We start from the raw sequence: 17,146 nt of genomic DNA on the forward strand, positions 1-17,146 counted from the left end.
TCCCTTCATCCCTTCTCGCATCCCTCCTTCTCATTTTTGCGTAGAAAAACTTTTTTTTAGAGAGAGAAGTACTACATGTAGACTGCAAATACCACAAAGAAATACTTCAGTTGATACTCATTATAGGTAAGCAGAGCACAGCGAGTCCAGCTGAAGGCGGCAAACCACAGGAGCTGACAAGGATGTAGAAGAACCAGAACTAGAATCAACAGATCCGGTACAGCCAAAATCAGCAGATCTGGTAGAGCTAGAGAACAGAAATGGTAGAACTGGTACAATTAGAATGGTCAGCATTGGTAGAACCAGTAGGACTGATATTCAGTGGAACCAGGCATCACTCGAGTCAGCAGAACCAGTAGAACAAGGAGGTTGGGCAGTTCTGTCTTGGATCATCTCCCAGTGTTTAATGTAGTTCAAAGATGATGCATTTAATGTCACTGGGGAAAACACACTGATTACCCGATAATCTATATTGAACCAATAACCTTAACTGATCCCATGATGGCGCGTGTATCTGTGAGTGGGGGCCATCAGCTGTGAGGACACAAGCAGGCAGGTGTAGATGAGAGAACAGGGATGAGGAATGTTCTCCAACCATTTCTCCAGAACAAACACTGAGTGGTAGATTAGAGATCAGAGCTGCAACAATTCGTCTCATCTCGCAGCAGCGACGTTCTCTGGTTCCAGACTCTCTGTCTGGTTGGGACAGAACATGAACTGTGTTTAGATTTTGGACGGACAAAATTAGATGATTGAAGACGTGTCCCTGGGAAAACGTGACAAGCGTTCAGCGATTATTGGTGAAAGCGATACTTTCTTACTTTCGAGTGTAGAGGACATGGACATCATTTACGCTGATAAAGACCGTAGATCCCAGTTGAGAGGTCGTGTTGGTGCCTTCTGGAGACGGATGAGCTCCTGCAGCAACACGGATCTCTGGATTACAGAGTTGTTCCACATACGTTTAACAAAGAACAAACAAGATCAGTTACAGATTCCAGATTATGGCGTCTGTGCATGTCCTTTCACATTTGATGAGCTGATCTGTGGTCTCACTTCAGCCGCAGGAGGAACGTTTGCTGTCTGAACGTCTGAGAGGTTAGAAAGACATGCCCTTTATATGTAGACAACCAACAAACCACAATTTGAATCAAATTAAGGCAATTACTCTATGTTGCATATATTTGTTAATATGCAAATAATACGATATCATGAAATATCAGCCGACGAGGGTTGTTACATTTCCTGTCCAGAAATATAATCAACCTATAAAACAGAATCTGTGTAAAAATAAAAGTACGTTTGCAACATAATGTAGTTTTAAACATCATCTCCGTTCAAATATCAATGTACAAGAAAATCTACTTATGATAAATACCCTGTGAGTGACACCTCACGTATATAGAAAACTTAACTACATAGGAAACAAACTACAATGGAACATATTCCATGTACAAAATATGATCCATATTGCAATACATAATGATATGTATATGAAACTCATCCTACCATAACATATAATTTACTTACAAAATAAAATCTGCATACAAAACATGAAGCACGTATCAAACAAAATCTACATATGAAACGTAAAGGATGCATGGAACAGTCCCAATATAAATGTTGTCTAGGAAGAAAACAGAATCGATGTTAAAACAAGTCCGTCTACGACGGAGCATTCTGAGCCGAGCTGGGGACTCGAGCGAAGCACGAACGAGTATGATTGAGACTCCAAGTATGAATCATAATGGATATATAAAATACAATGTATGTACAGGTGTAATCTGCCTACAAACCATAATCTATGTACGAATTAAAATTGATGTGCAAAATATTATCCATACGTAAAACATGATTTATGTAAAAAGCGTAGTGCATATATGAAACAAATTTATTTCAAAGATAACCTACGAACAAAACATAATCTAGGCACGAAAACACAACCTACAGAATGTACATATAAAACATAATTGTGACACAAAATGAAATTTTCATAGAGAATATAATCTACCCATAAAACAATCTGCATATGAAAGATGATTTACATACTAAATATAATCCATGCACGAATCAAAATTCACCCATGAAATATAGTCTATGTGTCAAAACATCATTTCTGCTTGAAACATCATCTGTGAAAGGAGCAATGGACCAACTATGACGTGCGTACACAACAATCTGGAAAGACACCAAGCAAATATGAAACAATCTACGGAACAAAAACTACGATGAAAATGTTAGCAATGTACAAATGTGACGGACACGTGACAATAAACCACACAGCAAACGTAATGAATGTTTGAAAGCTAATCCACCTCAAAAATTGGTGTGTGTGTGTGAGAGAGAGAGAGAGAGAGAGAGAGAGAGAGATGGACAGGGGGCTCTCCTGGTCTTCGTGCGGGTGTTAAATTTAGCCACTATGATTGTACGTATTTATAGCCCAGATGTCCCTGCTGTCAATGAATGTCTGTCCATCCAGCTGCTGCTGTCAGTCACTCATAAAATGATGGGTTCATTTCCTCCTGGCCAGGACTGTTGGGCATTTAGGACTTTCAGAAATTTGACAATGCTCCTTTAGAAGAGTGATTCTCAAAGTGGGGTTCCAAAGGGTCCTGCAGGGCTCCTCACTTTTATGTAGAAATATTTCAACACACTGAATATATTTATGTCTGAATAATGAGCAAACAAGGATATTTGATTTCTGGTGAATAAATTAGTATCAGGCGGCCCGGTGGAGCAGTGGTCCTCACTGTGGCCCCCAGCAAGAAGGTTGTGGGTGGAGCAGTGGTCCTCCCTGTGGCCCCCAGCAAGAAGGTTGTGGGTGGAGCAGTGGTCCTCACTGTGGCCCCCAGCAAGAAGGTTGTGGGTGGAGCCCCGGCTGCAGCACGGGGTCTTTCTGTGTGAGTCTCCATGTTCTCCCTGTTCCTGCTGGGTTCTCTCTGGTACTCCAGCTTCCTCCACAGTCCAAAGACATCAAGAGGGACCAGGTTAATCCAGACTCTAAATTGACCGTAGGCGTGGCTGGGAGAGCCAATGGTTGTCTGTCTCTATGTGTTGGCCCTGCCATGGACTGGTGACCTGTCCAGGGGGAAGGCTGCTGGGATAGGCTCCGCTAGAAAATGGAAAATTAGTATATTTTTGGTCATGTGACATCTCCTGACAGAAATCGGCCATCAATCCATCAATTCGTGCGGGTGTGTTTCTCCTCGTCTTTCCTGTGAACTAATTAGCAGGAAAGTAATTAAGGAAGCTGTGAAGATTATCCTGGGTTTGTTTACAGTGTGTGTGAGTGTGTCTGCGTGCGTGTGTGTCAGTGAGAGAGGGGGAGACATTGATTAATTCTCACAGTATTTGATTTAAATGAGGTTTTCACCAAACGGCATATATGAAATGTACTGTACAGGCTCTTGGTCTTTGGGACTTTCTGTGTTTTCGGCACCGACTTCATCGTTTCCCTCAAAACTCATCAACAATTTCAGGTGCTTTCTGTTTTTGTGGGGGGGCTACATGGGTCCATCATCCAGGGGAGTTTGTTTCCTTCTCCTGTCCATCCCACTAATGACAGCAGTGTCACAGTGTGTGTGTGTGTGTGTGTGTGTGTGTGTGTGTGTGTGTGTGTGTGTGTGAAGCAGCAGAGAATGAAAGAAACTCCCTGCCACGCCCTACTAACTGCAGTGATAGACCGAGGCTAATGAGCACACCTAGTCAGGCAACTGGAAACACGCTTCCACTTGCTATGCTATGCTATGCTATGCTATGCTATGCTATGCTATGCTATCATAGTCATTCCCAGTCCTGGTTCTGGGGTTTTATCAAAATGACGTATGCAAACAGCTTCTTTTGCCCGCAGTCTGGTAGAAAGCTAGGCTCTCAGTTCATCCTACCTCCAGTCCGTATGCTAATCTAGGGCAATCAAGTCACAAAGATTTTGCTGTTACTGGGAAGAGGTCATGTGACCAGGTGATGGCAGAGTGAAAATGAATGAAGTGTAGCTTCAATAGTTGATGAGACAAAACAAAGAGCTGACAACACACACACACGTTTATATTCCTATAATCCCAAATGACCTGGTGTGTCCAGCTTCAGGTCTGCCGCTGATTCAGGACTTTACATTTTCCTTGAGTGTGTGCATGTGCGTGTGTGTGTGCGTGTGTGTGTGTAGTCAGCGCTTTGTTTTGTCTCATAAGGGTCTTAATGAAGCTCACAGATTAAACACACTATTGAAGTCAGGTGTGTGTGTTGTCCTCTGTGAGTTAATTACGTCTCTTCAGAGTTCCACGGCTTCCTTCCTGCTCTCACTTCCTCTCGTCTCTTAGTCTTCTGTCAGGCAGATTGTTAGCATCTGCCTTCCTGTGGTGGAAGGCAGATGTAGGGATGGACGGTGTGAATGATATGGAGGAAGGTCGTGGATAAGGTGGAGGAATGCATGGATCGTGAGGAGGAAGGTCGTGGAGGATGGCATGGGTGGCGTTGAAGAAGAAATGGATATCGATGGGGATGGTGTGGTGAGTGGAGAGGAAGGTCGCAAATGGCAGGAAGAAGGCGTTGAGGAAGGCGGGGAGGGTGCGTTTCAAGATGGCGAGGAGGAAGTGTTTTCTTGTAGTTAGTAGGTTTTAATCTCTACTGTGGTGAATGTTCCAGGTCACCTGGAGCTCAGCAACATTCTGTTCAACCCCAATAACTCCAAACAGAACTTTGTTCCATTCTAGCGGGTCTTTATCAACCAGAACTGAAGGAGAACATCGGTCACTCAATCATTCATAGAATGTGAATGTGTGTTGGTTTCTTTCACCACCTGGAGACCTTTGCGGGGATCAGCACCAGCTTTGTCAGGACCACTCGTCCTCGGAGGGACTGGACAACGTCCCCATGCAGCTAAAGTCCTGTCTGAGTTCCTGGTTCAGTGGAAGTCCTGCCAAAAACAGCTGCACCAACCTGTGTGTGCTAGTGTGTGAGATCGTGTCTCATTCTGAGGTGGTTACGCATATCACCGCGGTAACTGACGAGCTTAATAAGCTGTCAGATATTGATCATATGATCTATGGGAGCCGTCGAAATCAGTGCCTGAAAGTCACACGTTCACGCACAACTACAGGAGGTGATCCGAGTGAATGTGACTTTCCCATATTTGTGTCATTTATCCACCCATTCTGTTTGGATCTACGCAGAGATTTTAATGAATAAGTTGTTGACTTTTCCTGTTAATTAGAGTTTATTGCAGTTCTGGTTCTGGTTCGGATTTAGGTTCTGGTACTAAAACAGACAAAGCAATTTTAATTCATCAGAATTATCCATCCATCATCCCTCCATCCATCATCCATCCATCCATCATCCCTCCATCCCCCATCCATCCATCATCCGTCCATCCCTCCATCCGTCCATCCATCCATCATCCCTCCATCCATCATCCATCCATCCCCCATCCATCCATCATCCTTCCATCCGTCCATCATCTGTCCATCCATCCATCCGTCCATCATCTGTCCATCCATCCATCCATCCTTCATCCCTCCATCCATCCATCATCCATCCATCCCTCCATCCATCCATCATCCATCCCTCCATCATCCATCCATCCATGTTCTCCCTCTTCTCCTGTTGAGGGTGGGGGGGTGGAGCCTATCCCAGCAGCCTTCCCCCTGGACAGGTCACCAGTCCATGGCAGGGCCTACACATAGAGACAGACAACCATTGGCTCTTCCAGCCACGCCTACGGTCAATTTAGAGTCTGGATTAACCTGGTCCCTCTTGATGTCTTTGGACTGTGGAGGAAGCTGGAGTACCAGAGAGAACCCAGCAGGAACAGGGAGAACATGGAGACTCACCCAGAAAGACCCCGTGCTGCAGCCGGGGCTCCACCCACAACCTTCTTGCTGGGGGGCCACCGTGAGGACCAGTGCTCCACCCACAACCTTCTTGCTGGGGGCCACAGGGAGGACCACTGCTCCACTGTGCCGCCCTTCCATCACATCACATTATGTGAATTAGTTTTATAATCTAAAATGACGTCCATCAAACCACACTACATCAACTCATCTGTTGTCATGTTAAGCTGTGTTACGTTACATAGCCACACTTTTTATTTTACTACGTTGAAGTGTATCTGCTCTGTAATGTGACTCAAGCACTTGTTTGTTGCTTGATTTCATGACATTGAAGTAGAGCAGGGCTTACTCAAAACAAGTTTTAACTTCATTCTTTTTTTACTTTAGGATTAAAGAGCAATCTGACAAGCCAAAAGTGTGCTAGTAGGTGAGATGCCGACCACGCAGTTGTAAACACTTTTAGAACTCTTAGAAAGCTTCTCTAAGTATATCTTGTTATATGTTATTTTGAATCTGGCAGTGACACAGTACACCTTCAAACTTGTATGTTTAAAAGGTGTCATTTTTGATAAAACTAACAAATTGATGATAAAAAAAACTCTCAGCTGCGTGCCTCTGCTTTAGGTGGTGGAATGAATTTGTGATTTGTCGTGTTGCTTCCTTTGGATGCAGCAGTTCTTGAACAGACCTCACAGTGAGTACTCCTTTGTTCTCAGTCTGACGAAAGGAAACCAAGCCAATTCCATGTAAAAGATGTAGCAACACCTTGTTAGACCTCCCTGTACCTGCATTGCAGTAAGCCTGTGACCTCACTTCCTGTTTCTGTGTGTTGCTGGACATAGTGCCTTGCTTCGTTGCGCTGGCCCTGCTGTCAGTGACCAACCACCGCTTCACGTCTCTAACAGGTTCTCCCCACTCGGCGACACACCCGCCGAGAAAACCACTCTGGTAATTGGAAGTTCCATTCTCAGAAACTTGAAATTAGCGACACCGGCAACCATAGTGAAGTGCATTCCAGGGACCAGAGGGAGCGACGTCGAGTCAAATATAAAACTGCTGGCTAAACGTTAATGTGAATACGATAAAATCGTTATCCGCGTCGGCGGTAATGACATCCGACTACGTCAGTCGGAGGTCACAAAAATTAATATTGAGTTGTGTACATTTGAGAAGACAATGTCTGACACCGTAGTGTCTCTGGACCCCTGCCAAACCGGACCAGCGACCACGTTTAGCTGCATGTCGTCATTCAACCGCTGGCTGTCGAGGTGGCGTCCAGCAAACCACGTGGGCTTCATTGAGAATTGGAAAACTTTCTGGGGGAGACCTGGTGTGATTAGGAGGGACGGCATTCATTTCTAGAAATATGACCCAGTTTATAATTGAACCAGAACCCTGAGAACCCAGAGTTCAGACCAGGAAGCAGAGCTGCCGTCTTACACGCTTCTGTGGGCGTCCACTAGGGGGCAGTCACCCACCCAAACCCACATCGAGACTGTGTCTGTGCCCCGACCATGTCAGTCTGTTCACTCCAGTTCTACTGTAGAGGAGTCAATCAGAAAAACCTCATCAAAATGAACACAACCACTAAATTAACTCAAAAAAATCTAAAAATTAGATGAGGACTTTTAAATATCAGACCTCTGATGCTGAAAACTGAACCAGTGAATGAAGTGATACCTGACAGTTGTGTTGACCTGCTGAGTCTCACTGAAACCTGGCTGGTGACGATGAGGATGCTAGTCTGAATGAATCCACTCCTCCAGTCACAGGAACACTTACATTCCTCCAGGCTCTGGTCCAGGAGGTGGCGCTGCTGCCATTGTTGACACCAGTTTAGTAATAAATCCCAAACCAGAAGAAGTTTCCATTCCTCTGAAAGCCTGATTCTCAGTTTGTCTCCTCCAGCCTGGAAACTCTCCAGCCTCTCTGATTGATGATTGAGGACCGTCCTCCTGGTCCTGACTCTGGATTCTGATCTGAATCCTCAGAGTTTCTATCAGTTTAGTTCTAAATCAGATCAAGTCATGATTGGAGGAGACTTCAGTATTCATGAGGATGTTGATAACCACAGTCTGGTACTGCATTTCTCTCTCTCCTAGACTCAACTGGTGTCCATCAGTCTGTCCATGAACCCCTCACTGTCACAACCACACCTCCACCTCCTCCTAACATGTGGAACTGAAGCTGAACATCTGGTTGTGTTTCCACAGAACACTTTTATCAGACCACCAATCAATCACTTTGGAATTTGGACTGATCAGCTACACTCCACTCATGAAAACTGTGGTTTCCAGATGTTTGTCTGATCAGGCCACACCTGGATTTAAGGAAGTGGTTCCATTGGTGCTTAATTCAGTGTCATGTCCCACTGTAACAGAGGGCGCTGTTGTCCACCTTAGTCCCTCCCAAACTGATCCTTTTTTCCATAGAGCAGCAGCACCTTAGCAACAACTCTGGACTCTACTGGCCCACTAAAACAGAAAACTATGAATCCAAGGAAACAAGCACCTTGGTATGGTTCTGGAACCTGACAGCTTCAACAAGAAACCAGAAACTGGAGAGAAGATGGTGCTGTTCCAAACTGGAGGAGTCACATGTGGTCTGGCAAGATGGCCTTAGAACCTAGAAGAAAGCCCTTGGTAGAATGGTTTAAGATGGCGCCGCGGACGGCTGCTTCGGCGCGTTGGTGCTCGCTAGTTCATTTCTTTTGGTGCATTAACTCTGTTTTCTGCAATGGTACCAGGAGCTCTTTCACCAGAGAAGAGCTCATGAACATCAGGGAGACAACTCTAGAGGATCTATTTCCTAACTTTCTGCTCCCAACTCTAGAAATTTTGGACATTCTGGTCAGAGGTGAGCTCACCTTTGCTCACGCAGCAACGGGCCAGCATGCTCGTACGTCTTCGCCAACGCGGACTACGCACAGCATTACCGGGAGTATTTCTCTCTAACGTGCGCTCTCTGTCCAACAAAGTGGAGGAATTGCAACTGCCGTTTAGCAAAAACAGGGACTTTTCTTCATCTGCGGTTTTGTGCTTCACGGAGACGTGGCTGTGTGGATTAATACCGGACTTTGTGCTGCAGCTGGCAGGCTTCCAAATCTAATGTGTGGACAGAGACACGGAACTCTCCGACAAAACCAAAGATGGAGGAATCTGTTTCTACATCAACGGTGGTTGGTGCAGTGATACAGCCGCACTGTTCTCCTGACCTGGAATCCTTCGTCATCCGCTGTAAACCGTTTTATTCACCCCGTGAGTTCGCTTCATTCATTCTGGTCTGTGTTTACATCCCGCCGCAGGCCAACATGCTGAACGCACAGTGCATGCTCGCCGACCAGATACTGTGTGTGGAGCAGACCTATCCGGACTCCTTAGTTATTGTTCTTGGAGACTTTCACAAAGGCAAACTCAGTCGTGAACTCCCTAAATACAGACAGTTTGTTAAATGCCCCACCAGAGAGGAGAACATTCTGGATCACTGCTACACCACAATCAGGGAAGTTTATCACGCCGTCCCCCGTGCTGCACTCGGCCACTCCCACCACGTCATGCTCCACCTGATTCCCGCCTACAGGCAGAAACTAAAGCTCTACAAACCAGTAGTGAGGACTTCAAAGAAGTGGACCAGTGAGGCGGTGGAGGCTCTCCAGGCGTGCTTTGACTCTACTGACTGGATTGTGTTCAGGTCTGCCACCAACAGTCTGGATGAGTACATGGAGGCTGTGATGTCATCCATCAGCTTCTGTGTAGACTGCTGTGTTCCACCACGCACCAGGGTGAGTTACAACAATGACAAACCCTGGTTCACAGCCAAACTCAGACAGTTGAGGTTGGCAAAGGAAGAGGCTTTCAGGAGTGGGGACAAAGAAAGACTCAAAGAGGCGAAGTACAAGTTTAGCAAGATGGTGAAAGAGGCTAAAAGACTGTCCTCTGAGAAGCTCCAACACCAGTTCTCAGCCAACGACTCTGCGTCTGTCTGGAAAGGGCTCAGGCACATCACCAACTACTAGCCTAAAGCCCCCCACTCCATCAACGGCCGACGCCTAGCCAACGACCTGAACGAGTTCTACTGTCGCTTTGAAAGACTAAGGGACGGCCCTGCAACCATCCCCCACACGACACCACCCAACAGCCCCAGATCCAGTCACCTCCACTAATGCCCACCTTAATGGCCCCCCTGCCCACCCTCCTCAGCAACGACTCTTTTCATCCACGAGAGGGATGTCAACAAAATCTTCAAGAGATAGAACCCCCGGAAAGCAGCTGGACCGGATTCTGTCTCCCCATCCTGCTTGAAGCACTGCGCTGATCAGCTGTCTCCAGTGTTCAGACATTTTTAACACCTCACTGGAGACCTGTCACGTGCCAGCCTGCTTCAAGACGTCAACCATCATTCCTGTTCCCTAGAAGCCAAGCACCACAGGACTTAACGACTTCAGACCGGTCGCCCTGACCTCTGTGGTCATGAAGTCCTTTGAGCGCCTTGTGTTTTCACACCTCAAAGACATCACCGACCTTCTCCAGGACCCCCTGCAGTTTGCCTACAGAGCCAACAGGTCTGTAGATGATGCTGTCAACCTGGCCCTCCACTACATCCTCCAGCACCTGGACTCCACAGGAACCTATGCCGGGATCCTGTTTGTGGACTTCAGCTCTGCCTTTAATTCCATCATTCCTACCCTGTTGCAGGAGAAGCTCTCCCAGCTGAACGTGCCTGACTCCACCTGCAGGTGGATTACAGACTTCCTGTCTGACAGGAAGCAGTGTGTGAAGCTGGGGAAACACATCGCCGACTCTCAGACCATCAGCACCGGATCCCCGCAGGGCTGCGTTCTTTCTCCTCTGCTTTTCTTCCTGGACACAAACAGCTGCACCTCCAGTCACCAGTCCGTCAAGCTCCTGAAGTTTGCGGACGACACCACCCTCATCGGACTCATCTCTGATGGTGACGAGTCCGCCTGCAGGTGGGAGGTTGACCACCTGGTGACCTGGTGCAACCAGAACAACCTAGAGCTCAAAGCTCTAAAGACAGTGGAGGTGGTTGTGGACTACAGGAAGAACTCAGCCTTACCTGCCCCCATCACCCTCTGTGACTCCACCATTGACACTGTGGAGTCTTTCCACTTCCTGGGAACCATCATCTCCCACGACCTCAAGTGGGAGCTGAACATCAGCTCCCTCATCAAGAAAGCACAGGAGAGGATGAACTTCCTACGGCAGCTGAACAAATTCAGTCTACCAAAGACAATGATGGTGCATTTCTACACAGCCATCATTGAGTCCATCCTCACCTCCTCCATCACCATCTGGTACGCTGCTGCCACCGCCAAGGACAAGGGCAGGCTGCAGCGTGTCATTCGGTCTGCAGAGAAGGTGATAGGCTGCAGTCTCCCACCTCTTCATGACCCTGAGGTGCGCTGGAAAAAGTTGTGACTGATCCGTCCCACCCCGGACACAAACTCTTTGAGTCTCTCCCCTCTGGCAGGAGGTTGCGGTCCATCAGGACCAAAACCTCACGCCACAAGAACAGTTGTTTCCCATCTGCTGTCAGCCTTATCAACAAGGCCCTGAACCCCCCGATACTCTTACGCTCCACTTCAGCCTCTGTCTCTGTCTGCCTGTCACATCAACAGAACCTGAACTTGATGTGTTACATTAACGCTCAACTTGGACTACTTGTTCAGTGGCACCTTTTCATCTGCACAAATTTGTGGTATTTATTACTGCTGACTGCAAGGCAATGCAAGGCAATTTTATTTGTAGAGCCCGTTTTCACAAACAGTTTGTCTCAAAGGGCTTCACATGGCATCATAACAACATCCTCTGCCCTCAGACCCTCACATCGACTGAGGAAAACTCCATAGAAAACCCTTTTAACAGGGAAAAATCTAGGAAACCTCAGGGTGAGGAGGGGAGGAGGATCCCTCACCAGGAGGGACAGACGTGCAGTAGATGTTGTTACAGACAAGAAAACAGTTTACAATGCAGAATGTGAGAAACACGGAAATGTTAATAACAGCTGAAGAAGGAAGCTTCTGGAAGGGGAGGCAGGGAGAGCAAGCCAGCTTGATGGGGGACTGGATGGTAGACTGGTTCATGGAAGGGGAGCGCAGGGAGAGCAAGCCAGCTTGATGGGGGACTGGATGGTAGACTGGTTCATGGAAGGGGAGCGCAGGGAGAGCAAGCCAGCTTGATGGGGGACTGGATGGTAGACTGGTTCATGGGAGGGGAGCGCAGGCCGGTGTAACAGTAGGGAATAAGAGGGGGGGGGCGATGCAGGCGGCGGTTGGGGCTCTGGTGGATCTGTGGAAACACAGAGAGACTGCGAGACACCAAGGCCAAACTACAAAGTGCAACAAGTAGTGGTAGTGACAGTTCCAAAAATGTGCAGGGAGGAGAGGAGGAGAGAGGGCGAGAGGAGAGGAGAGGAGGGAAGGGCTCCATGTAACCTGATGTGTCCCCCAGCAGTCTAAGCCTGTAGCAGCATAGCTATCAATGGTTCAGAGCTACCTGAACCAGTCCTGACTGAAGGCTCTGTCATAGAGGAAGGTCTTAAGCCTGGACTTAAACGTAGTTAAAGTGTCTGCCTCTCTGACCCATGGAGAGATGCTGGTTCCACAGTAGAGGAGCCCGGTAACTAAAGGCTCTACCTCCCAGTCTGTTTTTAATGATACTGGGAATCACTAAAAGACCTGCATTCTGGGAGCGGAGTGCTCTGGTCGGACAGTAGGGACTAATGAGCTCTTTCAAATAGGACGGGGCTTTATCATTGAGAGCCTTAGAAGTCAGCAGAAGGACTTTGAAGTCGATTCTAGATCCTACAGGAAGCCAGTGGAGAGAAGCTAAAGTAGGAGAGATGTGTCCTCTCTTCTTAACTCCCGTCAAAACCCTCGCTGCAGCGTTCTGGACCAGCTGGAGACTCTTTAGAGAGTATTTAGGACATCCTGACAGGAGAGAGTTGCAGTAGTCCAGCCTAGAAGTGATGAATGCATGCACCAGTTTTTCAGCATCACTCTGGGAAAGGATGTTCCTAATCTTAGTGATACTGCAGGTGGAAGAAGGCGGTCCTGGTCACATGCTTTATGTGGGAGCTGAAGGAAAGGTCCTGGTCAAAAATGACCCCAAGGTTCCTTGCAGTTGTACTCGGAGTTAGGGTGATGCCATCTAGAGTAGAGATCTGATTCAAGAGTGTGTCCCTGTGGTTTTTAGGTCCAAAAATGATTACCTCAGTTTTATCTGAATTGAGCATTAAGAAGTTAGAGGACATCCAGGATTTAATGTCTTTCAGGCAGTCTAGCAGATTAGTAAACTGGCTTGTGCACTGCTGCTTTGTTCAATATAACAGATTGTATATATTTATATTATATTCTTATACAGTATGTTTCTGCACTTTAAGAATTTAGTTTAGTTTAGTTAATTGGACTGCATGCACCAACAGCACCACAACAAATTCCTCGTATGTATAAAATCACCCTTGGCAATAAAGTCTTTTCTTATTCTGATTCTGATTCTGATTTCAAGAACAGCTGACTACTCAGCACTAACAGAGGAACACAAGAACCACCCAGGTTCCTCTTCAGTCCTGGAGCCAGACTGACAGAGAGCCACAGCTCTACTGAACCAAGTAGTCCTGTTTCCCTGGGCAGCAAAGAGTTCATGGACTTCTTTAATGACAAAATTCTCCTGATTAGAGAGAAACTTCTTCTCCTGCTGCCATCAGCTGACAACATGGCCCCTAGAACCCAGAACCTTAGAGGCTGCTGGAGGACCAGACACACATTTGGATAGTTTTTCTGCCATCAGCCTTCATGAGCTCAGTTCAATAATGTCCTCCTCTGAACCTCCACCTGTCTCCAACCCCATCCCAACTAAGCTGTTCCAAGACTCTCTCCCCTCGTTAGCCCCTCCCTCTTAGATATGGTCAATGTGGCGCTGGTATCTGGTTCCGTCCCTCAGTCCTTTAAAGTAGCAGGAATTAAACCCTCCTCAAAAAACAAGCCTGGATCCAGAAGTTCTACCAACTACAGACCAACATCACATCTTCCTTTTCTCTCCAAGGTTCTGGAGAAAGCAGTTGCTAAACAGCTCTGTGACTTCTTCACAGCAACAGCTGATTGGAGGATTCAGTCAGGTTCCAGGTTCATCCTACCACGGAAACAGAACTTGTCAAAGGTACCAGTGACCTCCTACTGGTACCAGATGAGGGACTGGTCTCTGTGCTGGTCTGATTAGATCTCAGTGCAGCTTTGGTACCATTGACCACCATATCCTTCTACAGAGACTGGAACCTGTCACTGGTATTAAAGGAACCACACTAAACTGGTTCAGGTCACATTTACTAGGTCATCTCAGTTGGTACTAGTTAATGATGGTTCCTCTGAGACCACGACAGTCAGTTCTGGTGTTCCACAAGGGTCTGTGCTTGGACCAGTCCTCTTCACCCTGTACCTGCTTCCTCTAGGTCACATGATCAGGAAACACTCCATTAATGTTCACTGCTATGCAGACGACACTCAGCTGAACTCATCAATGATCCACATGGAACAAACCAGCTGACTGAACTGGAGGCCTGTCTGAAGGACAGGAAACATGGAGGACCATCATTTCCTTCATTAAACTCTGATAAACTGAAGTTCTTGTGCTGGGCCCAAACACCTGAGGACCACCTGATCTGATGAGACAGGTACCCTGGATGGCACCACCCTGGCCCCCAGCACCACCGTAGGAACCTAGCAGTTCTCCTTGACCAGGACCCTTCAACTCCCACATTCAACAAATCTCCAGGACGCCTTCTTCCATCTACGTAACTTCGCTAAGATCAGACACATCCTGGCTCAAGAAGATGCAGAAAAACTAGTCCCTGCTTTTGTCACTTCCAGGCTGGATTACTGCACCTCCCTCCTACCAGGCTGGACTAACAAGTCCCTACAGACTCTCCAGCTGGTCCAGAACGCTGCTGCCACGTGTTGACTAGAACTGGTAGCAGAGACCAGGTCTCTCCTGGACTGCTTCTCTGCATGGCTCCCTGTCAGATTCAGAACAGAATTTAAAATTCTTCTTCTACCATCAAAGTCCTCAACAATCAGGCTCCTTCATCCCTGACAGAGCTCCTAGTCCCCTTTGATCCAGCTAGAACCCTTCACTCCCAGGATGCAGGGTTCCTGCTGGTTCCTAGAGTTCCTAGATGGGATGGGTGGACTAACTGCCCAGAGTTCCCCGGCGTAATTTGTGTGAGACACAACAACAACAATGGAGGACGTGGAGGCGGCGTGACGCCTGCTGCTCGTCAGGATTTTTTTTCTTAAACTAAAAGTGAGGGAGGACAGACAGGCGAGGCTTCAAGTGGAGAAACAGAACCCCCAAGAAAAGAATAAGAGACTTAACCGAGCCATGACCAGGATTCCACCGAGGCCAGGATGATAGGAAGTAGACCACGTAACGGGTGAGTTACCCAATCAGAGCCCCGCTATGTGTTTACGTCACATGTTAGTCCCTGCTCGGCTCGCTTGGGACCCCAGTAGGGCAGGGACCAAAATGGTCACAGTTAGTACCGTGTTGGGGCCGGTGAGAAGGGGGCCAAACCGACCCAACTCGACCAACGTGAGCTGAAGTGAGCCAGTGGAAACATGGATCTCCCACTGGGCTTCTCTCTTCTGCTCACGTCCCCGTCCTGCTCTCCTGCTCTCTCTCCGTCCCCACTGATCCTGGATCTGCTCCACCTTCCTGCTGGTAAAGGAAGGTTCGGGTGGCTGCTGTTGCAGGATGTGCTGCTGATGGAGAATTGTTGGGTGGAGGTTCATTGAAGGAGGGAGGTGCTGGACCTGCTCTACTTGGACAGAGTCAGGACAGAACTTTGGTTGGGGTTTGGTGACACACAAATAAACCTGACTTGACTTGACTTACTTTGGTAGAAGCCCCCCCCCCCCCCCCATGCTGCCGTTTGTGAATCTACAACGTCTGGGTGCACACCGCTAACATACCCATGTACAGCAGTGCATTAGTTCCACTTTTGATGCTCGTAAAATTAATCATAAAAAGTTGATTGTCATAAAAACATAGTCCTGAACTGTTAATTCGAATTAATTGATGCATTCAATGTATCACGCACCTCTACATTTAGGGGGTATCGAGGTCAGAGGAAAGAAAATTATTTGTAAAAGAACTCATGAATTTGAATGTACTTTTTTATTGTTTATGTTGTCATGTTAAAGCACTTTCTTCTTCTGTGGTGTTGGGTTTTAGCTGATTATTTTGGTCATGTTAGGTTTATTTAAATGATGAAAAGCATGACATCACAGCATTTCCCCGTCTTCCTCGGGTGATTATTTTTATTGAAGCCACAAAAGAAAAAGCTAATCTCATCTTCGTCTTCTTCACCTCCGCCCACAGCTTCCTGCTCCTGTTTGTATCCGTCATTTAAAAATGCATAAATCTGCTGCTTTAATCTCTCAAATCCACGCCGCGTGGCAAATTATCTGCAGCACCAGCAAACTTCCAGTTTTCCACTTAATAAAGCTCAACTTCCTTGCCATGTTTGTGGCATTAAAGCGTCCATTCAGCAGGAGAAAGGAGCCTGCGGTGGAGACGCTGAGCTGTCTCCGCGTCGATCGGCCCTGGTGGCCTCTGGGATTAATGTGCCGCCTTCAGACACAGCGTCGGCAAAGCAAAGGGGGATTAAAGGAGGCCGGATTAAGACTCCTTTTGTTTAACGTGTGAGATGAGATAGAAGGCGAGGAGGAGGATTTGTGTTCCTGAGAGCACACTGAGGGGTGGGTGGTGAGCTTGTGGCGAGTGGCGCTAAGTTACCGACATCTCCCTCAGTCCCTGAATTCACCGCAGTACGCTGCAGCCGGAGGTGCATTCACTGACGCGATAATTAGACTTTATTGATTTAACAGATCGACACAAACAACAGCCAGATGTGACAAGGACTCGAACACACGAGTCAGGACACGTCAGGAGATGCACTGACGGTCGTCTCTCGCTGGAGTCTCAACATTTATTAGACACGTCCTGTTGGTATTTCTCATTTGCCATTGTTGATGCCAAACATTAATTCATCCATCCAGAGAACTTTCATCCTTTATTTTGTCTGCTACCCTTCAAACCACAGCCTGGACATGCCCACCTTTCAAAAATGGGATTATTCCCTGCAGACATGTTGACGATGTGTTGTAGGCTCCGCTCATAAAGGTCAGCACCACCAATGAAACACCACCAAACCTCCAACAAGAGAAATGACCAGAACACTGATGCTGCACCGAGGCTGAATGAAGCTGAGCATCTGCTGGTCATATGACCTGAAGGTCCCTCCCC

General features: G+C 47.2%; 1 protein-coding gene across 6 annotated transcripts in view; it reads left to right on the forward strand.

The window, feature by feature from the left end:
• Positions 1 to 17,146, forward strand: part of LOC147241234 (receptor-type tyrosine-protein phosphatase mu-like) — a 129,763-nt gene that overhangs the window by 426 nt on the left and 112,191 nt on the right. The window lies entirely within an intron of this gene.

Source organism: Aulostomus chinensis, chromosome 21 (assembly GCF_037954235.1).
Source record: "Aulostomus chinensis isolate RoL2024-O1b breed Wild chromosome 21, RoL_Achi_v1.0, whole genome shotgun sequence".
Taxonomy (NCBI): Eukaryota; Metazoa; Chordata; class Actinopteri; order Syngnathiformes; family Aulostomidae; genus Aulostomus; species Aulostomus chinensis.